We start from the raw sequence: 27571 nt of genomic DNA on the forward strand, positions 1-27571 counted from the left end.
TGAGGCCCAACAGACCAGCCAAGGTATGTATTTGAATACAAACTCTTCTGAGTTCCAGTAAGAGGAAAATCTTGACTGGAGAAAACTATGAAAAATATTCTGTTCCTTTTGGAAAACATCATCATTTAGCATTAATAAAGCTTAAATTTATAATGACCATTCAGACATATAATCACATATGATCACATAATAATCGTCATTCAGACAACGGTGCACAGTATATTCTTTAGGGATACTTTTTACTTCAACAGAAAATTAGTTTTCATTTTTTACCTTTTTTTTTTTTTAAAGAAAAACCCAGTAAGATTTACCAGACTTACAAATAGTTTGTTTACCTTGCTTTCTAAAAAGGGCCATGTACAACATTCCACGAACTAGCAGCAAATTTAGGGTAAGCACATCAGCTGACAGGAACAAGCGTGATAATGATAATTAAAAAAAAATGCCCTCAATTTCAGTGCATTTAAGTTCTTCCCAATTCTATTTAAGCAAAATTATGAGAATTAAGCCCTTCAAGCATATTAAAAATACACCGCTATGACTATACCTTGACCAATCTAATTATCTTTGATTTACCTTTCCAGGGCTCACTTGAAATTCTGCCCTTTGATCTTTTTTGCCCATTGTTTAAGCACATAAAAACATCTAGACAAATAAACTTTACCAAACCTTTACTAAACCTGTTTATTCACAATAAACAACAATGGAATACCTGAAAAACACTTTACTGCTTCTATAGTTACAAAACCCAGAAATGGTTGTGGTTATCCTTCTGCTGAGCACAGCTTAAGAATGAAAACAGCGTACAGCATCTCTGTATTACTGGACACATCAATTCTGCAACTTCAGTTTGCTCAAAACTCTCTCCCTTGGACTACTGCAGCCTCTGGCTCCAAAGATCTTTAAGCTGAACCCCTGGATGCAGCAAAAACCACAACTGCCAAAAATGTATCAACTTCAGTTTAGCAAAGTAACTTGTGGAGAGCAAAATATAAAATAGTATTTGAAAGGTTATGAAGGATCTTACTAAAAAGTAGCCAAAGACAAACAAATCACTGTGGTGTCCAGAGCAGATAACTTCTGAGAGAATTAGTGGACTGCATCCAGTGTACGAGGTCAGCTGCAGAGAAGCCAGATGATTACTCTCCACCAGTCTCAACCCCCTCCCTAAGATCCTTGTGAGTTATTAAATAAAGACCTGAGTGAACCAAGTTTAGAAACAGAACACTATCAGCCATTAGAAAAAAAATGAGATATTAAAAATAACTGATAAATTAAGAGCAACAGCACAGTAGAGCTGGAAAGCCAAGAACTGTGGAGAAGCTTGAGAACCAGGTATGAGCTACACACAGAATTACATGGCCCCTCATCATCGGACCCAGTACAGCAAGGACCAAAGCACAGTATGAATGAGACTCATATTTTTATCCTTGCTTCTGTGAAGCAAACTTGTTCTTCTTCTTACCACGCAACAAAATAATGGGCAAAACAGAAATGACACAGTTCTACTTAAAGTTTTTAGGAAGTTCTCACAAATTACTAACTGCAAGACATGCACACGACGCAAAAGAATACGCCAGGCGCCCAGCAGAATACACGCTTTCAGTGTAAGAAAATCAATGACATGATTTACTGAATAATGCGTTCCGTTCTATTTATGACAACACAGGAAGAAATGCAGCATAAAACAACCACAAAAATACCTTTCGGGGATGAAGAGCTTTCCATATTCAGTGAAACAAAAAGATTAGGATAGTTTAGTTCAGAATTGAGACAAATAAAATAATATTATCTTAAATGATCCATCACATAAAGAAGATAGACTGGGTGTTCCCATTTAGAGTCTGTCTCAAAAAAAGAGCAATAAACCTAATGCAGCATATTTAAATCAGTAAAAAGAAAATTATTCACTATAAAATGCTTCCTGAAACAAGCTGGCACTGAGATCAAGGGGTCACCTGGATCCAGAAAACGATTAGACACTGATACATAGGACGAGACACTGACAGTTGTGTTAGGTGGGGTAAATACAAAGCTTTCAATTTCAGTGCTTAAACAAAGCATTAACTATGTGAGTTGAGAAGAAAATGTGCTCATTAGCAGATTATTTTTTTATTGTCCACTTAGAAAATCTGGGCAGCGCGAAGGTCAGGGCCACCGCTGGAGTCCAGGCGCCAGACCACAGCCCAGTCTCACTGCGGTACGCGCCCTGGTGCTACGTTGCCTGCAAGGTGTCCGCCTCGTGAAATTCTGCACCAGCCGTCAGTCCCTTCACGCTCGCCCATTCTCCCACCTCACCAGATCCGATCCACTGAAGAACCACAGAATACAAAACGTTGTCTTAAAGATTCCCGGTCTATACTCCTCCATCCAGCCTGCACTATGCATCCCTTCCACCTCTCTACAGCATGTCTCTCCCATTTAGGATTTCACCTATATAAACCTTCCTTTGTCAAGGCCCTTCTCAAAATTGATCTGTCTGATAACAACATGATTCTGTTTTTTCCTTTCTATCAGATCGTACTCTTTAATTTCAGCGTTTTTAGTTTAATATAGCACAATAACTAAATGGTGAAATAATACTAATAATCCCATTATCTCCCAGTGGTAAGGCCTTTCTCTTCTCCCGCACTTTGTTTTGTCACTCGTGCCAGGCTTGTATCCCAGCCCTAGAAACATTCTTGGTGTTCATTTGTACTTTTTATGATGACATGCTCCTGTTTGATATTGGGCACCTGGGACCTCAGGCTAGAAACCACCCGGGCCAGGTGGCTCTGTGTGACACCAGCACAGGTCTTGCAATGACCCGCAGAGCGCCACAGCAATGCGCGTGTCAGATGGTGGTAATGACAAAGGTAAGGAAGCCAGGTGGAAGTCTTACAAAAGATTAGTACTGTTAGAATGTCATCATGCTACCAGATAGAAAAATCAGCATAAGCTTAACAAAGGAATGATGTAACAACTAACCTGAACAATTTAACTTTTGAAGACACATACTTTACTAATTTATGGTGGAAAATATAAACAACAATAAGCCACATACTGATATCTCATGTGCTACTTGATGGAGCAAGCGGCTGGAAAGGGCTTGGACCTTTGCAAAAACTCCTTCAGTTTCCCAGTCCACAGCAACCATCTCCTCCCACTTGGTGCAGGTTTTTTGCCTCGTTCCTTGCATCTACGATCAAAGACAGACATTCTAATTTGAGGATCTCTTTGATAATCATGAGAAACTAGCTACAGGTAATTTTCTGGTCATCAAAGCTAGTTCAAGCAGCTTATTCTCACTCAGCCTACGCTTCTAATTAGTATGTCATTTCTTCATCCCAATAAGCTACTTTACCAGGCATGACGAATGCAAGAAATTCTGATCTGCAGTCATAAGCCATAGCAATGAAATGAGTGATGAGCTTTAAGTCAGAAAGTTAAAGATATTATTGTTTACTAGTGTTGAAGTTAAAAGGAAAACGGCAATGACATTTCATAACAGACATTCTTAGGTACTCCTTACGCTTTGCCTAGAATCCATCCCTATAAAATAGGAAGCCACCAATGACGAGAATGCTATTAGGGAAAAAAAGCACCACCACAGATGAAATTTTATTCAGAAAACGCATCAGTAGATACCCAAATTGTATGCTTTCAGCATTCATAATAAACAAGAATTAATTTTTTACTTATTGTGATGATTAAGTGTTGTGTCTGACCATCTTTTAGGATAACACCCCCTCAAACACCAGGACTGTGCTCCCTGTAGTGTCTCTGCACACTGCCCTGGACAGATTCCCACCACACACTGCTGCTGGCAAAGCAGTACCAGTCAGCGGGAGGAAGAGAGGCTATTCCGTGAGTGTGTGCGCATGGGCTCTCAGAGAACTCCCTTGCACAGACAAACCAAGGCTTCTGCTAATGGAGAGCCTTCTGCTGCTTTTCAACATTTGGTACCAGAGTGCATTTACCATTGTGTAACCAAATACAACTACCCACGCTGTAAATGATTCACCAAGCATACAATCCTAGTATGCTTGTACCAGCAGTGTGGAAACAGACCCAAAACCCAAGAAAAGTTTTGTTTAAAACACTAAGCTGTGGACCACTGTGAAGAACACAGTAGTTTTCATGCTCTTTACCCTGATTATTGGAGTTAGCAGTATCACAGCCCCTGGAAAATCTTCAAGTTCACAATGCACCAGTGCTCCAGGCACCTTGCGATGGGCTCCGTGATGCAGCTGTATCCCTCCATAGTGACAGAAAAGGACCAACAGCAAGACACAGGGCATCTAACAGTCAGTAACCATCTTTTTAGGCTATGAAAAAAGACATGATCTAGGGCGGAGGGCAGAATCAGTCATTCAGTATATATAATCAAGGACAGAATCAGAAAGCAAATATAATAGAAATTCTGTATTAGTTTTTATCTTTACGTTCAATGACTGTTTTTTTGCAGCTAGGGAATTTGCTCAAATTCACTTCATGAGAGAAGAAATACCCTTCATTTTCAAAGACAAATGTTTAAGCATACCAAGTATGTAAACTACTATAAATCACACCCTAACGCTGTAAGACAAGGAAAGGGAAAGAAGGAATCGCTTACTGCTTCCGGGAAGGCCGGCTTCACGCAGGCAAAGCCTCCCCGAAGAACCACTCTGCTGTGTGGGCAGCAGGAGCACCCAGCTGCACCCAGCCACTTACAACCCAGAGCTGGCTTACGGCAACGAGCAGCGGCACCCAGAGTCCAGCCTGGCCCACCCACACTGCTCCCACCACCCCAGGGCCCAGCCTGCCCATGGAGCTGGGCTTCCACCGATGGCAGCCACGTGGTCGCAGCACTCTGATAGTAATGACGAGGCCACTGATCATACTTGAAAATAACTAGCTTGAAACCCAGCCAGTGCGCTTTCACGGGTCAGGACACAGTATAGAACAACAAAACTGAAGCACTACAAACAAAGCTTAGCACAGGGAAAAAAAAAAATCAACATGAACGTTTATTTTCAGATATGGTACTCTTAAATTCTTTCTTTAGTTCTTCTTTACTGATATAAATGTCATAAATAAGTAGCATAAATTCTGCTACTTGTGCTTGACAGAATCCTAAAAATGCAAAGCTTATTCTAGCCAGAAAAAACAGAATGTGAATTTTCTAGTCTTTTGCTGCTGAGATGACTCAACACTAATCCACAGGGATCTGAAGGCAAAACCAGAATCGCGCTCCTTTGAACTGTTTACCTGCCAGAGGAGGGTTTGCTGACAGTACACCTTATCGGCACACAGGACCGCTACGAGTCCACTGCCGTGCAGGAACGGATGTCACAGAAACCACACTAAGCCCAGCACAATTACATTCTGTCACTGCCAACCCGAGGGAAATACGAAAGGCTGCTATTACCTGCCCTCTTGGAGGGTCTTGAGGGAGGTTTTACTCCTGCCACACGCTACGCTACGCCATTTTGAGCTAAACTGGTAACAACGCCAAGAACTGGCCTAAGAGAAACAGAGAGCAAGACCGACTCCCCACGTAAGCAGCATCAAGCTGCAAGGCAGTAGCAGTACTTTTCCCACTGCTCCCTGCTGTGGTCCTGGACTCGGTCTCTACAGGAGACAGTATCCATCGAATGAGGAAAACTGTCGAGGAATCTAAACCCCTCTTTCCCAATACTGCTTCATTGACGCTATGCACGAGAAGGTGATGTGTACGCCAGGTCTCCCAAGCGTGGCCCATGGAAGGTACAACATGCTCTCTGTAGTACTTAATCTTGCAATTTACACAGAAAAAAAAGAAATGCGTATGGCAGATTTCAAGGTTACGGGCTCAAACTTGTCTTAATAACACATGGTGGCATATGCTATGGTTATATAAACAGTATATGGGATCCCAGCTGGTAGTCAGATGGTGAACTGTGGTGGTAATTGCAACAGTGTCACTCCTTTCTTTTGCCCCCTATACTTAAGAAGTACTATTGGTTCTACTTTTCCTTTTTAATAAAGGGAACGAGCAAACTGAGATCTCAGGTCTTCTCTGTAAAACAAGTTGCTCAAACCTTTAATCACCAGTGACTTTGGGGAATTGTTATTAGCACCCTTGGACTGTTGCTCTCCAAGAGAAAACACAACGTTCCTGGAGCTTCATACCGCTGACAAACGCAATGGAAACAAACCCTTCTGACTCTTGAAATAGATTCCTCCGCTTGTGGAGCCCGGGCACTGCCCTTTTAAGTCCCAACTGTTCTCCAGAACTCATGATAGCGGGGCGGTCATGACTTCCACAAGCCTTCGAGGATCTTTGCTTCTCTCAGTGGAGTCAGGCAAGCCTGGCCTAAACTCTTTATTCCCAGTTTACAACTGCACATAATAACTACAAATCATTTGCTCAAGCCTTTTTTCAATGTAATCAGCGAGTATCCCTGCTTTCACATTTCCTGCTCTCTCTATTTATATTTTCTTTCAGACTACTCATAAAAAACCCTTGACTAGCTTTAGGACAAAGACAGCTTCCCATGCCAGCTCGGTAACAACCTCCTACTCACAATCACTTTCAGACCTATCACCTACAGCCAGGCCTAATCCACACAGTATGTACTGCCTTTTCATCATTCTAGTTTCTTAATAACAACATAGCGAAATATGAAACTAAGTTAAAACATACTATATTTAAAAGTTCATTTAGCCTTTTGTATACTTGTTAACGAAGATACCTATTCATAGCTCACTAAAATTCAGCATCTGGAAAGAAGGCATAAAGAGGTATGAGGAAGAGAGAACACGTGGTTTTGCAAATACAATGAATTTGCGTTTTTAATGCTATTTTAAAAAGCAAGTCGTTTGGTTTGCAATAGTATCAGGCAGTTATTCAACTGAAAAAATAGTCTGAGCAATTTGCATAAAGATTCAAGGTTTAATTTTTTGGATTTCCACAGCTATTTGCAGAAATGTTTTTTGGCATAACCAGAACACTGATCACCACTAACTTCACCTTCTACAGCTATTTTAAGTACCCCCTACTCAACTCATTTCTCATACAACAACCGGTCAGAAAAGTGTCAGCTTTTAAAAGTCAGCTGTTTTAAAAAAGCTTTTGCTGAAATCCAAGTATGTTAATCGTGATCCCAAAGCCTCAATTTTGATAGAAATCGCAATATGTCAAACTCAATAAAGGCAGCAGAACTACGTCTGGATGCCAGAAGGCAGTATGTAAAAAAAAAAAAGACAACATTTAATAATAGGATACTTATCAGCTGCTTATCATGTCTGTATGCAGTTGTAGGACTTGGCCCCGGTGTTGCTGCATAGAAGTATGCTGGGAAACTGAAGCAGATCTGCCTTGCACTATGCAGATTCTCAAAATACATACTGATACATTTTTGCTACATAGAAATATTTTTCTCTCCTTTTTTCTGTAGAGAGCAAAATAATGTCCTTACTTTCATATGGTATTGCAGGGACAGGAAGACTAAAGAGAAAAGCGGAAAGACACACAAAAACCTATCAGCCTTTCTCAGAACACACTGGTTGCAAAGAGCAGCTTCCTACAGTCTCCTGATTTACGTTCAGCTCCAGTTCTGCCAAAGCAGGACACAAAACCCGGCAGTGTCGAGCGGGCACCGCTGCGGCAGACCCGACGCGCCGGGCTCTGGCTCTCCCAGCTCCTCTCGGCAGGTGCCAGGACGCAGGTGTGCAGCCAGTGACACTTGCGCCATTTTAGTGGTGCTTATGCTCTGCTGCTGGTGACTGCCGTTCCGCTGCCAGCCCCGCTGCACGGTGCCAAACGCAATTCAGCCCCAACACACTGCACTTCTGTTCCAGCAGAGGAGTCTTCCAACTCTGATATAATTCAACGTGATTAACAAAAGGACAGTTTCATAATGCTAATTAGCATTGTGTAGTCACAAGATAGACTGTAGGCCTACATCTTAATGTCCTACATGAAATTTGTTCTCTAGACATAGAAAGACTGGTACATTAACCATGTCTTATTTTCACATTTTTCTTTTCAGAGAAGACTGGATAAATGGTAATGCACAAAGATCATTTGAAACACTTGGCAGCGGATTTCGCTTAAATCTCAAGTAAGACAAATTACATGAGATCTTCAATCACTGCCTTGGGAAGTGTGGGCGATGTATTACACTTTACAAGTAACAGCATTTGGAAAAATTCAGTCTTCACTCTTCAGCCACCGTACTCTTTTAATTACTTGTTAAACTTGGAGAAATAAGAACTGGAAAGAAAGAGCAGAAGGGAGACTTCACAGAGATAATGAGATAGCTGCTTGCTGAAATTAGGCAACATCATCTTTAATGCCTGCAGTGCTCAGCTAAAGAAGGGAAAAAGCAAATTCCTCGTACTGCCCGTGCATTCTCCACGAATCTTTAGCAGCAAGTTCACTGCTTAAGTGAGGGGTTTTATTTTATAGAGTGTGATGGAATAACGAGTTCGAGGCTATATAACAGCAATAAAATAAATTCTGCCTCAAATCTCTGTGAACCTTTAATATGCCAGGATCCACAGACAAACGGAAGTCTGCAGAGGTCCCTGGAATCTTACTGCTCTCTATGCCTATTCATTTCCTGGTGTACATTTTATTTGTACACTCTAACAATAAAGTGTAAAGAAAGAAATTAGGAAGACCTGTCAAACTAATTTTTCTGAAGCCCAGTTTCAACCTTCCCTGTGAATACAGTGATTCAAAAACTCCTGTACTTACTATTGTCCAAGAGTTATAATTTTTTTAACCTGTTTGGATGGATTTGATGTTATCCCACAACAACGTGGACAACACCTTTCCTTTGTTGTAGATGCAAACATTGGATTGTTATACCAAGATTCAGCATTACTACTGCTGCTAAACATACTCCGACAGACCTCAGGTGAGGACACACTTTTCTTATGGTGGTAACCAAGCTGTGAATCTTACATGTTCAAAGGTTATGTGTCAGGTGGCTGGCGTAAAAGTTTTGCAAATGGAACTAAAGCACAACTGAGAGTGTTCTTTTCCTTCCGTATTATTACTGTAGTATATGGGCATAAAGGTAATGCTGCAAGTACACAACTTGAATTGAAATGTAAACTGCTTGTTGATATTGTCTCTTTCGGTTCTCCTTGTCTGATCATGAAAGTGATTCTAAAAATTGCTGTGCCCAAAACATTTGGGAAAGAGATTGAAAGCACTGTCTGAAAGTTAAGCATAGCAGTAGTTTAGAGGTCGAAGTCACACAAACAGTACCTTCTTTAGAAATACACCTGTATAGTGTGTATATCGTAGTAGCAGAGTGTGATCAGATAAAAGAGGACTTAAAACGGAGAAATATGGTAAAAAGAGAAAAAATGATACCAGTAATGAATCCCCTGAACATTAATTTCAGCCGCCTGCATACCCCAGTGAAAGATGCAAACCTACTGAACGCTTAAGACATTAGAAACCAGTCTGCCAGAGCACAGCTAGCAGCGACCCACTCAAACCCAGCTAGGCACTTCTGGGTACCCACTGCAGCCAACTCCCCGTGAGATGACACGGCTCTGCCCCGGCAGCGTGTTAGGAGCGATCCGCCCGGGTCGCCTTTGCCAGGGGGCTGCTGTACCAGTGCTGCCATTGGGAACACGTCACCACCACGCCATGCGAAATCCGCACTGCAACATCTCAGCCCGTGGCGAACAGGAGCAGCGATGGCCGATTGCTCTGGCACTTTGGCTGGTATGGGTGGCTGCAGGAGTGTCTTTTTTGCACAGGGTTTACCAAAATACATGCATTTATACAGACCTACACATCAGTTACAAAGTCCCAATACGGAACTTCCAACACAGAAAATACAATCCAACTTTTAAATAACCACTGTAAATCTTCAATTAATATAGTAACTTTGTGGACATGAGCACATGCAATTTCTGGCAATTTATTTTTAAGGAGGAGGATCCAGAAGAGAGGTTATAATACATAACATTATGAGCAAGGAAATTCCAAACCCTGTTTTAAAACTACCTTCAGCTTTGATAAATCAACAAACTCTAGTCCCCTCTCCCTTTCACTTATTTTCAGTCTTTCTTCTTTTTCCTCTCCTTATACTGCTCACTTGCTTAATCTGATCAAAATTCTTTGAAGGTGCCAAGGGTATAAACACTGCTATTAGCAGCTACTCATTTCCACTTGCTTTGTAGAAACGGGTGCATGACACTGAGGCACTATACACATCACCAGGCATTCAGGGGCTGCACTACTGCTGAGACACAATGCGCAGAGGAAGAAGTGGCGACTAAAACATTTTTTGCAGTAACAGGAGGATCCTCCAAAGTGGTTTGCAGAGCGTGCTCCAGGACCATTCTATTGTTCTACAGCATTAATATTTCAAGCAGAAGATATTTGACTTTCTCCCAGGACCAAAACATAAATGCAGGGAATCAGGCATTCATCCAGTGCAGGTAACAGACTTCTACCTAGAATTTTTCTGCAACTTAAATGTAAATGATGCATGAAAAACATATTCTTATTAATTGTTAAACACAAGCATTTCAACAGAAAAGTAAGGAACACCGCAACAATCTCTGTGTTCTGTCATCACCAGCACAACTGCAGCCCTACAGCCCCGAGGAGCCTACAGGCCCTACCAATCTGTGATCAAATTCATAGAGCAAGTGCAGCTTCAAAGAAATTATGGGTACTTTATTATGTGCATTCAGAAAGAGACAGCCGTGAAGCACTGCATTGCTAAATGTTATAAAAGTTCTTATAAATATGCATGTGCAGCATTTGTACTCTAAGCATTTAATCATTTCTTTACAAAAAAGGAATGGGGGGAAGGGGAGAGGAAGAAATTACTGTTTCCTCAGTTGAAGGCAACAGAAAAGACAAACTCGTGCACAAGTGCTCTACAAATTAGCACCAAAACCAGAAGCTTACAAACAAGATAATTTTTTCAGGTAGATTTCTTTTTTTTTAATTACATCTGAAGTTTTAGAATAGTTTGCCTGTACTAAACTAATAATTTCCTGATCATTTGAATTACTTGAATTTGAATTTTGATCATTTGAATTGCTACGTCATTAGCTTTTGAAAACCAAGATGATCTGTTGCTTCTGACATTTGTATGAAGGCAGACTCAGCTGGCTGCACTTCTCTGCATTCTCCAAACCCCATTGTTCAAGATGAAGCCAGCGTCACAGCACCCAACAAATGAAGCTGCTTTGCAATGGCAAGGCATTGTGCAGCTTGGAAACTCGATCCACCGATCCACAGCTGCTATGAGCTAAAATAGCAAGACTGAAAATCCTACCATTACCCCTCGAAAGCACTGCATTTCTAACTCTATGGCATGCAGCCTCTTGATTAAGCCTCTCTGACTTAAAGTTTATCAATACTACTGTGAATTAGTATAGATTACTGTAATACATACTGACAATACAAAAGCCTGTTCACAAGTGGCTTGAGCACAAAAGAGAAAAGATACTGCAAAACAGCTTTGACATAAAATTATAAACCTAATATAAAAGCTAAAAGATGCAGAGTAACAACATCTGAACTCAGAAATCATACAGGCAGAGGCGGCAGCAAAGGACCAGTGCAGAGCTCCTGCTTGCTGCAATCCTGTCTCCAAGCCAGTCCAAGATAACCGAGACTCGGCCTTTGACGTTCTTACACCTACACTTTCATACCAGAATATCACTGCTCATCTGTGAAACATGCGTCACGCTACTGCCTTGGGTGTGCCTGTCTTTGCAGTATCTTTTCAGATACTACCCTCTGGACACATCTCCCCACTGAGGATGCTATAGCTAGAAGAGAAAAAAAGTCATCTAGGGAGATGCTTCTTAATGTAGGCCCAACTCCTTCACGCATACCTCAGCTGGCAAGTCGACCTCGTGGTGGCTGAACAGGGTGGTAAAGCAACATCAGCAGTGGAAGGGGGTTACTGCTATGGTACTTCTGGTTCCCTCTTGTATCAGTCAGGCCAGATTGTGTCAGATGCACCTGACTGCCCTCAGGTGATCAGACAAGTCTCAGCAGACTTATTTCAGGCACATACCATGTTTAGAAATACAACACAAAATGAAAAGTGGTACTGCCTTTTACTTCCCTCAGGAAAAATGCCCCTTGCAAATGGTTTTATCATTTTCATTATATCCTGTTTGATTTGCTTTACCTTCTTGACTGGAACAATAGCTAAGACATAATAGAAAAAGATTTTTCCACAGGCTGGTTCTAATTACATTAAATCTCAAGTGAGATAGGACATTTAAATAAGAAACAACAACTGGAGAGTCTGCGATAATAACATACCAAGATACTAGGCTGTTTGAGAGTCCTGTTAAAATGATGCATTAAACATTACCGCGTACTCCAATCACGTTCCAATATGAAAGCCATCTCTGCTGTGGCACAGCGCTGCAGAAAAATGTTAGCAGTTGCCACCGTCAATGTTCAACACCAAACAATTACCAAACATTATCCCTCATGCTGGAAGTTACATAGATCTTTGTAACACGATGCTTTAACTTCTGCAGGAGGTGAGGCAGGTGGGCATGCAGGGTCACCGTAAGGTTAATCGCCTCATGAGCCACAGTGGAGAGTTGAGGAAGTTTTGAAGAGCTCCTGGATTTTGTTGCAAATTGGACCTTTAACATTTTTTCATGATAACCGATTTCCCTTTTAACGTGCTTGAGAAACACATCACCTTTAGATTGCTGAAATACACTGAAATATAAACATGTTAAATGGAGACCATGGCTATGTGGTCTACAAACCCAGCGAAACCTGTTCTAGTTCTGTAGTTTGTACATTTAATGTTACAAGTCACTGCACAGCTGTGCCTCCAGTACTGGTGCTTAGGGGACCCTGCAGCAGATTCCCCTGCTGGGAACTAAAAGAGAAGAAAGGGAACTTACATGGAGAGGGAAGGAGCTGGATCACTGCCCCCTTGCCTCCCTCTCCTTTGGCTAAGTGCTAGCCCAGGCTAAGGGCAGGAGAAGGGCTGGCCTGGGGGAATGGGGGGAGGACAGGTCATCAATTCCCTTTGCTCACAGCTTGGTACTAGACTGACTTCACTAACATCAAACCACGTGTAAGTGATTCCACAGTGTGATTTACTAGTGTATGGCTAGAGCTTAAACAGTTACATACATACAGATCTAGGTGTCAAAAATTTATCTGTTCAGCTGTTTTTCCATAGTCATCATCGTAAAGTTTCAAGGAAATTACCTAGATACTGATGATTAAGAGACACACTTTCAGTCAATAAATAGAATCTCTGATTCTAAATTCTATGCTTGGAGAATATAAACTTTCACAGCAGCAGTTAAGTAAAGCATTCTTGTCTAAACAGCAAAACGTATATTAAATCTCCATTAAAAGAATCAAGTACACAAAATAAAATTGATAAAAGTTTATTTCAGCACACAAAATTTATTTTCTTGTGTGTATACTCTATGCTTCAGATTTGCAACACCAGAAGTGCTCTTATGGACTAATTACCTATGTTTGTCAGTGAACAATGCCATGGCACCGAAGAATGATTGCTCACATGCAGAAAGTTGAGTAGGAACACTTACACGACCACACTGCAGAAACATTTTCTAAATGCAGCTCAGAGATATCTGCACAGCTACTGCTGGAGATGCCTGTTGTGAACAGATCTAAACCGGAAAAGAAAATGCAGACAGGTATGAAGGTAATCATTAAAAGACACATGCAAACATTACTACCTATGAGAAATACTCCATTTGCATCTAATAAAGAAGAAGGAATTTAACTTGTACACCTTCCTCTATCAACTGTTGTTTTTAACTTCCTCTAGGCCCTTATGCTAATAAGACATCACATGAAAACTAGCTGAAGATGCTTGCCTTCATGTACCCTCACCACTTCTCTTGTCCAGGCTCTGCTGTTCACCTGACACCTCTGAACAGACACAGCTTTCAAACCGCAGCAAATCAACCTGTCGACGGGGAGCAAGAGCCATCTTCTGCCAGGTCAGCAGGTTGAATGGGCTCATGAAGATCAGCAACGAACAGCAAACAGAGCCACCGAGGGGCCAACACTGCATGGCTAGGTGAGGCAGTGAGGCAGCTGTTGTAGCTCTGTTCCTCTCCGCACCCCAAGGAGTAGCGGTCAGCAGAGATCGCCGCAGATCAACAGTAGCAAGTTCTATGTAGGCATCATGGCCAGACAGATACTGGTCTGAAGTTCTTGGGCTCACATTGACTGACTTGCTGTGCTGCATAAAACCTTTCCATTCTGCTCACGTACACCTTCAAAAGAATACTTCAGTCGTTTAAAAGCAGCGGAGCAGTCTATCACAGCTTCTGCTGTGAGGGCTACATTAGCACCACTCTTCTGTCCAACAGACTCCCAAGGGCCAAAGGTTTTCCTTGGGAACTGCAAGTGGCTCACTTCAATCACAAAAGCCATGACCGTGTTTTACCTGTTTGCGAGACACAGACTAGTGTACTTCACACTGGACTATGGATCAGTATTTGTCTATTTACAGATGCTCTTAAAATAATGACCTTAATTGCCTTTTTCTTTGGCACAGCTCCTGGCATATACTGTCCACATTAGATACCACTGAAATACCAATGCGTAATTTTACATGCAAACTAAACAAAAGGCTATTTATTCTCCAATGAAAACTTGTTAGTATTGAACATAGGTTGAAATAAAAGCTGGTAACAGAGGTTGCAAAGAGCATGGGTCATGCTGAGCCTGCTAAGCCCAGTACCAAGGAGAGAAAGCACGAGGAGTGTTTCCCGACGCTAGGACACCCAGAGAAGCGAATGCCAGGACTGCAGTGCCAGTAATTCAGCAGCCCAAGGACAAAAAAAAAAAAAAATCTAGGAGACTTACTTCAACAAATTGGATGCGATATATCGCACTTTTAGTGCTGTATCCCATGGCTACTGAATTACTGAATCTTCATTGACTGTTTTATGTCACATGCACTCCTGATTTGCTATCCAAGTTTCTTCCTACACCGGCTGGTGGTCTCTCATTAAGACCAAGATTTACAGAGCACAGATTTCAGATTTTATAGAACCCACTGTGCTTTCTAAAGATCCACCTTTGCCTCAAATCAACTGAAATAACACTTTTTGGCTATGACTCCTGGTGGTTTTTTTTTTTTTTTTCTTTTCTTTTTTTTTTTTTTTTAAACTTGCAGTGATATTTCTCAGTCAGACCTCTAAGGATGTTAATAAGATCTCTCTCCACAGTCTCTCTCACTATTTGCCCCCTTTAATTGTTTGAGATACAAGTACTTTTATGTTACAGGAAATGAGTGCAACAGAAAGGTGCAGATCCCATGAATATAAAAATTGTCTTAAAGGCATGGAACAATTCAGCCCTAATTACAGCCAGCTGGAGTCTGCTCTCTTTGCAGTGACACTTAGATAATTAACAAAATACTGACTCATGCAAGACTCAAGTATGTCACTACCACTCCGATATCCAAGGTTAATTTTTGTATCCATCACTGAAATGAAGCTTAATGAATATTATCAGCTAAGTCTTGAAAATCAAGATATACAGTTAGGCAAGATTATTTTTTCTTCTGTGAGCTTGGTGCCATCTTTCTTTAGCTGCAGAAGAAATGTCTTACTCCATTAAAAAGGCAAACTCATAAATTTAGATTAATGTCCCTTTAATACCCGTGAATTCACCCAGTCTAAGCCCTGAACTTAAATACACTGAAGCCATAATACTGATGTAAAATATATAAAAAAAAAACCCTAACATGTTCCAATAGGCATTGTTACAGTAATACACACTTACCTGTCACAGTATGGCATCTTGAAATTTATGGGTTTGTGTTTCTTCCTAAGTAATCTTTCTATGGATGTTGAAACCAAGCAGTACTATGCCTAAACTCAGATATACTGATTTGACTGCCAATACACATACTGTGAAACTACTACAAAAGAGGATGGCAGAGAGAGCGCTCGAGGAAGGCAAAACTGCTAATGCATCCCTTCTTCTGCTTGTAAGGAAATACATCTTTAAATTGTTAGGTACTGGAATTGTACTTGCAGCAAGAAACAACCGTGAAAGAGGAAGCCAGTACAAACAAGAGAAAGCTGTTTTCCCCAATTCTATTTTCAGCAGTCCTTTCCCTGAAAATACGAGTTTTTAGACAGACTCAAATCCCTCTACCTGGTCATACAGCTAGTTAGTGCTACACTGATGAGAAGAAAACATTCTGTCCCTGCTTTTTATCAGGTGGTAGCTCCCATGACTTTTATTTTTAGTTACTAATTCCATAAATCTACTGTGAAAAATTTGAAATATTTTAACCGGGTAAAGATGTTTGTAAAAACAGCAATACACCCCAGAAGTTGTTGGTAAAGACACAGTGCAATGAGACACATAACTAACCGATAACTGTTAGATCCTGGGTAGGGCTAAAAAGAAAAAAATACCCCGCATCTCAGTAGCATACTTGCAGTGTTCTTAAAAAAATCTGGGTGGGGAGGCAAGAATCTGAAGAATCTGTAATAAGGATTCTTTTCATTTTGTATTTTATTTGTCCTCACACCTTCGTATCTAGTATTGAAAAACAAACAGTCCCCATTATGTTTGCACACTGCCTAACGTCCTCCTTCAGTAGGAAAAGTCTGAATTTTGTTAAATATCTTTGAAACGCCACTGTAACGCAAATCACAAAGTGCCACCACAACAGCAGAAGTTAAACTGTAACCCGCAGTTTCTCTCTGGAGAATACACAGCATTTCTATTACCAGAAACAGAAAGCAATGGAATAAAAATAAAAGCTTAGCAAAAACCCAGGTTAACTCAGACAAAGAATGACATGTAAGACATGGCTGCGGCAGAAAGCAAGCCAGGTATTTTTGCAACTATTCTGAAGTCTATTAAACCCCTACCTACTCACCTATGAAGCATTTTTGCTTAAAATATATATATGCTAATGTTGCTGTTTAAGATAGTGATGATTGGGCTGAAAAAGCCTGCTTCATAAGAACAAAGGAAGAAAGACTCTGCATCATCAGCAATTGTTTCTGAAAGCATTTTCAGCGAGTTATACTGATGAGAGTTAAGGAAAGTCGTGTTTGAAAGGAAAAGTTGCATTGTGGGTAAACTGCTAAGAACTCCTTTGAGTCTGAGAAGCCTCCAATATTCCTATTATTTGGTGTTAAAAGGTGAGGCAAGAGGTGTTGCTGAAGCCACCCGCTGTACACGGTGGACGCTGCAGGGTCTGGGGGGACTCTCCTCTGCCCAGGGGCACAGTGGGGCTGCCTGCGCTCCACACGACGCTAGCGGCTTCCAGCATCTCCGATCCGCACCGCGGTGAGCATAGCAAGGGAACACCTGCGCTGGAAGCAGCGAAGACAACCTCCTTTACCCTGCGTGCTGCGCTGCTATCTTAGCCCTGTTTCTCAGGTGTATTTTTAGATGTGGCTGCTTTCTGTTCTCTCATTCCATCGCTCTGCTCTTAGCATTAACTAACAGGCCAGAAGTATGATATTTACATAATTGCCTATATGCCATTTCATAGAATCATAGAAAGTTTTGGGTCAGAAGGGACCTCTAGAGGTCACCTAGTCCAACCCCCCCACAGCGAGCAGGGACACCACTAACTAGATCAGGTTGCTCAGAGCCCTGTCCAACCTGGTCTTGAATGTTTCCAGGGATGGGGCCTCCACTACCTCTCTGGGCAACCCGTTCCAGTGTTTCACCACCCTCATTGTAAAGAATTCCTTCCTTATATCCAGCCTAAACCTACCCTGTTTTAGGTTAAAACCATTACCCCTCGTCCTGTCACTGCTGTCTCTACTAAAAAGATTGTCCCCATCTTTCCTATAGGCTCCCTTTAAGTACTGAAAGGCTGCAATCAGGTCTCCCCGCAGCCTTCTCTTCTCCAGGCTGAACAAGCCCAACTCTCTCAGCCTCTCCTCATAGGAGAGGTGCTCCAGCCCTTGGATCATTTTTGTAGCCCTCTTTTGGACCCGCTCCAACAGTTCCGTGTCCTTCTTGTGCTGAGGGCTCCAGAGCTGAACGCAGTACTCCAGCTGAGGTCTCACCAGAGCAGAGTAGAGGGGCAGAATCACCTCTCTCGACCTGCTGGCCACGCTTCTCCTGATGCAGCCCAGGACACGGTTGGCCCTCTGGGCTGCCAGCGCACATTGCCGGCTCATGTCCAGCCTTTCGTCTATCAGTACCCCCAAGTCCCTCTCAGCAGAGCTGCTCTCGATCCTTTCATCCCCCAGCCTGTACTGATAGCGGGGATTACCCTGACCCAGGTGTAGGACCTTGCACTTGCCCTTGCTGAACCTCATGAGGTTCACACAGGCCCACCTCTCCAGCTTGTCCAGGTCCCTCTGGATGGCATCCCGTCCTTCTGGTGTCTCGACCGTACCACTCAGCTTGGCGTCATCTTCAAACTTGCTGAGGGTACACTCGATGTCGCTGTCCATGTCATCATATTTCCTAATAGGGAGAGTACGGAGCTAACGTAACAACTTTGGTTTACAGGTTGTAGCAAAAAAATAGCACCAATACTGTGGGCTAGAACTCTGGAATAGCTAGACAGCACTTCACTACTTTTTTATGGCAACTACATACGTAATCTTTTCCAACTCAAGAACAAAGTTCTTATTCATACAAAATGATTCTTGCTTGCAGCAGGTTCAAGTGTGTTGATTATCTTTTTCAGCCCTAGAAATTGATCGTTTTCTTAATTAGCAGGATCTGAGATGTGTTCTTTTTTTCTTTTAAAGAATGGGAATGTGTTTCTTGCCAAGACCACACCACGTAATAACAGGCTGGAGAAGAATGAAAGGACACAGCATGAAAAATGCAATCTAATTATCACCAACTGAACAGCTGATAAACGAAATGACAAAGTAAACCACACTAGATTCACCTGATGGAAATTCAGGGAGGGTGAATTTGTTACGAATATTGAACAAATGAAAATCAGAGACCTCCCCATAAGCAAGGCCTCTGACCTCCCTGCCACTGCAAGCTCACTGCTCCCACACAAAGCACTCTGCCATCCCACCCCAAAAAGAGCTAGATGGTCTGATACCCAGTAGCAGAGTTGTTCTGCTGTAAAACACAGCAGCCTGCTCAAAATGAAGAGCAGCGCTGGTCTGGAGCTTTCCAAATTTATGAGATGATTTTTCCATTTTGCCTGTCCTGCTTATTTGAAGTTTCCAGGGACAGCCATGACGCCAACATGAATTTAACAAACACAAGCTTCAGTCTCCTTTTATCAGATGAGCTGACAAGGACAGTATTTTTCACATACCTGTGATGGGACAGACTTCATAGATAAGCACTCATGAAAAGGGACACTCATGTGAGCTAGTGAAAAATCAGAATTGCCCTTTGGAAAGGATTGCATGTAGGGACATTTAAAAATATTTTTATGTTACTGTTGCTTATTCTGTCAATGTTTCCAGTTTGAATCATCACCTTCAGACACATAAACCTCAACTGAAAAAGCCTGGTTAGATCTGAAAAACTAGCAAGCTACAGTGCAGGGGAAGAACAAACTCCTTTCTTAACCCCCTTAACCCGAACACCTCCTGAACTTAGTATCTTTCGCTACTTTGAGATCGAGCTAAAAATCTTGGGTTTAAAATCTTTCTTTTGTTGATACATAACTGAAGTTCAAATGTTCCTCTCTCTCTCCCCCGGCGTAGTGACACAGTTCACCCATTCCTGCGACCCTGATGGAAAGGCAGCCGCCCTTTCGGGACAAGCAGCAGAAAGAACACAGCACCTGCGCTCCCAACGCTTTTTCAAACCGCGAGTACAAAGCAATTGGTACGGCAGTTGACGTTCGGCAAACTGTTCACAAATGCACAAAGGGAATGCAGTACAGAAGCATAAAATCATTAAAGGAATATTTTAATGGTGATTATCTTAAAAATACATTTAAGCCAATAGCCCCTCCCTGTCCTCTGCAGGTACCTAGCTTTATCTACAGTAAGCATCAATCACACCAGACTCCGCTGCAGTGCCAGTATTTTCATGTTCCTTCCTTGCTCTACGTGCCAAGCCAAAGAGAAGAAACAACGGCTGGTGTTGTTCCTGGGGATAACAAAAGGGTTCTGCAGGGATTCGTGGGCAGTTTCCTCTCATGCACACACAGGCTGGCATTCTATGTGACGAGTTGACCTATGCAAACACTTTTGTAGTATAATGTCTTCTCAATGGAGAGCATCCCACAGAAGCGTGTGTAGGTACTGCATGTGGGAGAGGGGCTTGATAACAGTTTCAGAAAAACTCTCTCCAATGGTAAGTTACTGTGGCTGGAGAGCTAGACAGGCTGCTGCACAGAGGTGTGTTCTGCTGCCTGCAGCCTTCCATTGTTACCGAGAAGGTGGTGACTTCCTCGTCACTGAACCTTTCCCCTTATCTTGCTCTTCCTTCCTGATGATAAACACACTTTTTATTATTCTATCCAATTCGACACCACTTTTAGAAATTTTATCACTCATTTAGATTTCACTCCGTGAGTCAAGTGGAAAAAATGTGTTCTCAAGCTGAGAGAAAACCCTCCCATCTGAAATCCCTGTGCCAAGAGCACCTCCCATGCAACATCCTCCAGCTGTTCTCAGAGACAGCAGGAATCTGTTCTCGTGGCGAGTCCCCACCTAGGCCGCCTGACAACGGGAAGGAGACCTGCCCAAAACAGCAGCCCATGGCTCTTCCCAGGCCTCCTCCCGCTCAGCTCACCCAGCGCTTCCTCGACGCTCAGCCTGTTCAGATCCTCCTGTGCCAGCAGAGAAATCTTCCATGCAGCATTGCTCTTCCTGTTCCAGAGCTGCCGACTGTCACTTTTATCAGCTAAATAATAGTAGTTTGCATACAGCAACAATTATGGGAACCCGTTTCCTCAGATGAAGCCTTTATCCCTGGTAGATTTACAGTTAGCGCTGTTTTGACAAAGGCCGGACGCATAAGGAAAAAGTTGCTCTGCCAGGCAGCAATGGGCAAGGTAGCAAACAAAACATCACCTTTCAGTTTTCTAGATTTTTTTCCTGTAAAACAATGATGTTTGTCAACTATTTGTATCTTCTCCTAACCTGCTGAATAAAGACACGCCAAGGTGGTATATTTTCTTTCATAAGAATGAGTAAGAGCTTGTAATTAGTATTGCTTTTTAACTTGTGCTGCTAATATTTCTGGGCTTCCAAGTGTCTTACAGAAATCCGAAAGCACACTAAAGTGCCCCAGCTCCACGGCTTTTGCAAAATAAAGATGTGACAACTGGAACTGTCTCATTACCTTGTTCTCATTAGACATGTCAATGAATTAGAGGTCTAGAAGTATATGTGCACACATTCAAAGAGAAAGAAGGTAAGGAGAAGAACAGAGAAAAAAAACATTAAAAAGAGAGCACAATAAATTTGAAAACTTGAAAGAAGAAGAAAAACATTTTTCTTCAAAGTCCTTTTGGAGCTTCATTGGTCACCACTGCAGATAAATGGAATCTTCAAGCCCTCCCTTGTTGCCATTACAGTAGGAGAAATAAATACAATATACAAGCAACTCTGGCAACAAACCAGACAACTAGTAAAGATGGGAAACGAGGTAGGGAAAAACCCCACCGGCCTACTGACCAACCGACACATCGGCCAAGCTGTCAGCTCTCATCTGGGAGGCTCCTGAGTGCTGCCCTGACTCTGCTCTCACAAGAGACGTAAGGAGCCTTCCTGGGGCCTTCCAACAGGAACAGGTACATTAATGCTGAACACTTTCTAAAATCCTGCCTTTAACCCTCAGAGAAATTAGGACAGAATTATTCTTGGGCAGTAACAGTTCTCCCACTAAAATTTTAACATGGCCTATGATATGTGGGTGGCGTAAATACCTTACCTGGACTTGTAAAGGACAACAGCCATACTCGTAAGATTCAGAAATGCAGTACTCATTTTTCTACCAAAAGTCACATAAAAATACTGCCAGACCTGTTCTCTCTCAAGAACAGAGGGTAGTACAAGAAGGAACCATTATAAATGTCTGAAAATCTGAATTCTTAACATTTTTGAAATCATAGCAAACAAAACCATAACACATACAGATTTCCTTTTTTATTCACACCAAATGGAAGACACATGGAGACAGGTAATTTTTGATATATGCAGTTCCATTATTGTTTTCCATCAGTGTGACCAAACTAAGGAAAATTCTATCGTACACAGGTTCAGTGAGGCTTTGAGAAGCACACGAAGATCTTTTACTCTCTTCTCTCAAAAGACATTGAATCATCATCATCTTGGACTACTCAAGGTGTGTTAATCCCCCCCCCCCCCCTTCTTGAACCTTTCTGTTTTTAGAGGTTGGTAACACTTTGTCCACTCTTACAAAGGGACAGAGCCTACAATTGGATAGCTCAGAGAAACCAGGGTCTTTTGACTCCCACTAACTTTGAAAAGCAGTGCATTTTTGTATTCCTAACTAGTACGTGGACCTGGTAACAACACAGTAGAGGTCTCAATTATAAAAGTATTTTGGATATTTCATACCTGATCTGATTAGGAGTGGATGAAGGGCAGAGAACAGGATAAGCAAGTCAGGACAGCAAAGAATACAAGAAAATGGAAAAAGAAAAGAGATTTTCAACGAAATGTTGACTGCTAGACAAATGAACAGCCTTTATAGTGTACTACATAAGCGGATCTTTTCATACGTTTCAGAAGTCACATAACTTACCATTCAACTAAAAACAGGTATAGAGATGCTTCTACTTGTTCTGAATTGCAGTTTTGCTAGGCATTTGGTAGGAAGACAGTTACTAACAGAGTAATGGCAAAATCTAATTAAAATCTAATTTTGTTTTTCAATGATGAAGAGCTAGGATGAACCCTCAGGAAGAAACTGCAACTACCAAGTAAACAATCAGATACTAAAATTCCAACTTCTTGCTAAATGAAACTCAGAAAATTACAAATTCATCCAGTGTTTGGCTCTTGTAAGGTTTATTTAAACTCTGGTAGTAGTAAAACAGTATCCTCTATAATCCATACAAATTATCTTATGACACTGTACTAGGGAAATAAAAACATGTCAGAAAAATCAGTTACCGTTTAAGTCCGAGGCATTTCATCCATTCTAACGCCAGTGGTTGGCTTTGCAAAACCTTCTGCAGCTACTGGCAATAACTCCTGCTGAAAATGTCAAACCTTCCTACTTCTCCAGACGAACTCGCTTCACCCCCTCCTCTTCATGACTACTGGTCAGGACAGCAACATTTTCTGTAAAAGACAGACAATGATGTTATATCAAACAAATTTCAAATGTGACTTATTGTTAGTTTTCCTTCTTTGGCGATCTCCCGATCTCTTAAACGCTACAAGAGCCACATAAGACGACACCTGAATTCTTTTCAGAATTCTGGCTGCATAGCTGGCACACCAGACCTCTCCTCCTCCTCCGCATTCAAATTCCTTTTCCGAACCCCAGGAGCATACTGCTGCAGTCTCCTTGTCATTTCACCTGCTCTATAGCCCCACTGCTAGCTCTGCAATAAAAGCATGGGTTGGAGTGTGCACACTGAAGAACAGCCTGGAGAAGCTAGCTAGTATAATTAAGGACTTTTCCTAGTAAAAGAACAGGCAATCTTTGAAATGTTCTTGCTTTTATTTACACTTTCTGAAATATCAAGAATGAGCTAGGAAAAAAAAATGAAGAAAACTAGCTACATATATTACATCTTTTAACACAATGAAAGCACACAGGTTTATGTCACTTATGTTTGCATATAAGCAGTTGGTGGTGGCCAGACTTCATTCCAGAAGTTACTCGAATAAATAACTTCACCTTAACCCAGCACAACTGAGCAGTCACAGACATTTATACGCACCCTCATCACCTAATACAGCAGCAGAGAAGTACGCGTTGGTTTTCTGACAGTGTCCAGGTCGTGCCGCTAAGGTTCCCAGAGGTCTTTCAAGTTACTCAAGGTGACAGTACTGTCTAGTTCTTTTTGGTTGTTGTTTGTGGGCTGGTTTATTTTCTCCTTCCCCCCACCCTGTCCTGGTATTCTGTGACTGTGACTTCAAGCATGAACACATTTGCAGATGACAAAGTGGCTGGAAAAATGCCCAGAGAAATGATTTGTATTATGAAAGTCACAGCTAATATGGAGCAAAGTGCTTTAAAGCTTCTAGGAAAAGAAATTAGCCTGGTGAGCATACCCAGACTGCACAACAGCAAGACAGCACTGATCAGCATGACAAGCAAAATCATCAGCTGCTGAGGGGCATACGTAAAATGCCTTGGCCATAGGTATCGCAAAACCCACAATTTTTTAGGACATTTGAAAGGAAGATACTGAAATAGCTTTGCAGATGAGCAGCAGCAGGTGAGATGAGTAAGAGCCAACATAACAGAAAACACACAGTACGTGCTTAAAAAAGGAATTAACAAGAAGGGTGAATACCCTCCTACTGAAGACAGATAAAGGAATAGCCACTAATTTAGACTTGAACTTCAACTTGTAGCTCATCATCTAAATGGAGATATCAGAGGTAAGTCAAGAGCTCACTGTGGATGAAGAAGATTTAATGTTCTCCTCCCAACCTGTCCAAGAGTTACCAACCAATCTGCTTTTGCAAATGGTGATTAGGCAGAAATACAATGTAAGGGAAGAAAAGCAAGGAGAACAGAGCCCTGCAAAGCCTCCAGAAAGAGTTGTGAGAGAATACCACAGTCCTTACCTGCTTGGGAACCGCACTCCACAGCAAAAGACTTTGCATATTAGAGAGTTCTTTGAAGTAATCAAAACCCGCCCCGAAGAACAGAGAAATCAGCAAAGGCTTCATGCCATGGAAGGGCTGCATCGAACACCCGTTTAATGTCTCCCAATAAGGCAACGTGTTTTTGGTAAAATTCTAACCCCTTCCAGAGGGGGACTTTTTTTTCTGGCTAGAAGAGCAAGGTACTGGACACTTTCTGGATTTAGGCAGCAAGCTCAATTTAAAAGAAGCTGCTAGGAGCATGGGCCCCATTTCTCCTCCCCTCGTGAAGGAGTTTGCTTTGCCCTTCCTTACAAAATTGCACCCCAACAACTCTGGCACACCTGGAAACAGCACAGATTCACTAGCGCAGCTTTACTCAGGTGCTCCTGACTGCTGGCAAACCATCTTCATTTAGGTGTTTTTTAAAGCTGCCATTACATTTCGTAGGTGCCACAGAAAACATTATCACCAACACAAACACACTGCACAATGAAAGGTCGCTAACCCAACAAGTGGTATGGAATCTATACATAAGTTATCGTACTCACAAACAGCACGCTGACTTAAAAAAATGCAACTTATCACTCAAAAAGAAGAATCAAACCCTGACCACTCTATTTATTTACATTTCAGTGCTTGGTACTATAGACTAATTCACAACATTTTAAGCTAATTGAGAAAACATGACATGAAATCCTTTTAGCTGCTACTCTATATTTATTAGACAATTAACATGGATGGAGTAAATGAAGATGGAGATAAATCCCTCTCTCCATTTTTCTCCTTGGCTCTCCGCAGAGGCTGCAGGCAGCAGAAGCTCAGTATGAAAAGAGCTGTCATGTGACTCAGTCCCATACAAGCTGTCCTCCCAAAACAAAGAGCGAGGAATGCTAAACAAATGAATCACAAGCCATTTCTGCAAAACATCCCTTACATTGTAGCAACTGCCAACGCTGGGAGCTATCTGTCCTGTCACTCTGAGTGACAGCCCATGAATAAAAGGGCACCCAGTTACAAGATTAGTAAGAGGAAGTCTCTGTTTGAAAACCACCGGACAAGTTCTCAGTGCTGACTGTGGAAGGAGGCAAAAACTGAAGCAAATCCACAAGGAAACAAAGCCCTGATCTGGGAAATATTTTTCCTATTAATGTGGACTGCAAGTGAACTCTTCATCGGCTGTGAATGACTGGTGACGCTTTAGCATTCTGTACATTGGCCGAATTTTATCGTAAGAACTGCTCTTTGCTTTCAGATGGCTATCAGATTTACCAAGCTAGGAGGATTCTGGCAACGTTTATGCTGTTTAATGTACCAGCATGTTGGTATCTTGGACACAAACTGTAAAAATACATAATTATAAATAAGCATGTTAGGTTATTATTTTGCATAATATAGTAAAGAGAGGGGAAACAGATTATTTCCCAATTGACTGTATAAGCAAAGCATAACACAATATCACAGGGTCAATACCAACAACAAAAGCATTTCATTAAACCCTGGAAATTCCTTTACTGAAATTTCACAGGCCTCCCCGCACACAACGCATGCGTGACAGCTTTGCCACAGAGGCTGTAGGAATCACCTGGCACAGCAAACACTGATCTGACAACAAGAATTTCCAGCGCTCCCTCTGAAGAGCGAGGGGATATTGCTGTCAGTGACTGCTGGACACGCATAGGCTGCTCTGGTGACGGCACTGTAAAGCGGTGTTATGCAGCCGCTGATCCGGTAACAAGAGTGATGCATTCTGCTTCTGGAGAGTAACAACTTCTTCACGTCAAAATTGTCTCCTTGGGTGAGGAAATGCAGTAGGCAGCCTACATCCACTCTTACAGGAGACAGAAAGGGAACGCACCAGCACAGGGCATGTGCCTGCCTTCCCAGATACACTTTTGTTTTCCATACAAACTCCTAGATGTACAGGAGAAGAAACTCAGAAAACGAGAGTTTAGAAGTAAAAACTTTTGTTACTTTTAAAGATATTAATATAGCATGTTTAAAATAGAACTGATTCATGGGGAGAAAGGAAGTACTTAATGACTTGCTCACACTTAAGGACTCTTAAAACCACGTATCTGTTACTCATGCGTTTGAAGGGTTTGCTATGCCTGAGCTACTGATTTGAAAAGCTTTTGATGCCGCAAGATGAAGACGCATCCCAAAGGGCTACTGTGTAGGATGAAAGTCTGTGCACTAAGAACACTACTCCTCTCATTGAAAAAGGAAAGAGTAGAAAGAGGAGAAAAAAAAAAAAAAATCACGACATTAATTGCTTTCATTCTGGAGATGAAGTGAAAAGAAGGTTCTCTGCCCAGAAGAACCACCAGCTACCTTTCTGGTAGTCTGATCATCCAGGCACAGCTTAAAACCAAACTCTGAATACACATCTACCTACCATCCTGTGACCACCTCCTGCTGACCCTAACCAGAAAAGACAACAGGACATCTTACAGCTGTAGGAGCCATCCTAAAGAGTTGGAAACCATTCACTGTATTCAAACTGACTTTTAGAACACAAACCTGCCAACTGTACCTGGAAGTGACATCATCTTCTTGGGTATACGCATTGGGAATGTATTTTCTCTTACCAAATGAAAAACCTTGCCATGCACTACCAAGATGAAAAGCCAAGATCAAGGTTTTGAACATGGCATGCCTGAAATGAAATGGTTAAAACGGAAAAACAACTACCCTCATCCTCCCATCAAAACGCCCCAAACATTCACGTCAAGAGAAACTAGTTATGAAATTCTGAGACCACCGGGGATTATCCAGGCCCTCAGCTGCATCTTTCCTACTGCAATTTTCATTCATTAATTTTTGGCCTCATATTACAGACCAAGTATTATTTAATATGAGGAGAAAGTTAGCAGAAAGAAGA

General features: G+C 41.8%; 1 protein-coding gene across 11 annotated transcripts in view; it reads right to left on the minus strand.

The window, feature by feature from the left end:
* The window catches only part of PEAK1 (pseudopodium enriched atypical kinase 1), a 124218-nt gene that overhangs the window by 47121 nt on the left and 49526 nt on the right, over positions 1–27571 (minus strand). For 5 of the 11 annotated variants that reach the window (XM_075431619.1, XM_075431608.1, XM_075431616.1 and 2 more), the window contains exons 2-5: positions 23035–23205; positions 18293–18424; positions 13537–13620; positions 3044–3178 (exon numbers count right to left, since the gene is read on the minus strand). The gene's annotated coding sequence lies outside the window, so the exon portion shown is untranslated. The remainder of the gene's footprint in view (positions 1–3043; positions 3179–13536; positions 13621–18292; positions 18425–23034; positions 23206–27571) is intronic. The other 6 variants (XM_075431609.1, XM_075431611.1, XM_075431613.1 and 3 more) reach the window with 6 other exon arrangements.

The sequence above is a fragment of the Opisthocomus hoazin genome, chromosome 10 (genome assembly GCF_030867145.1).
Source record: "Opisthocomus hoazin isolate bOpiHoa1 chromosome 10, bOpiHoa1.hap1, whole genome shotgun sequence".
Taxonomy (NCBI): Eukaryota; Metazoa; Chordata; class Aves; order Opisthocomiformes; family Opisthocomidae; genus Opisthocomus; species Opisthocomus hoazin.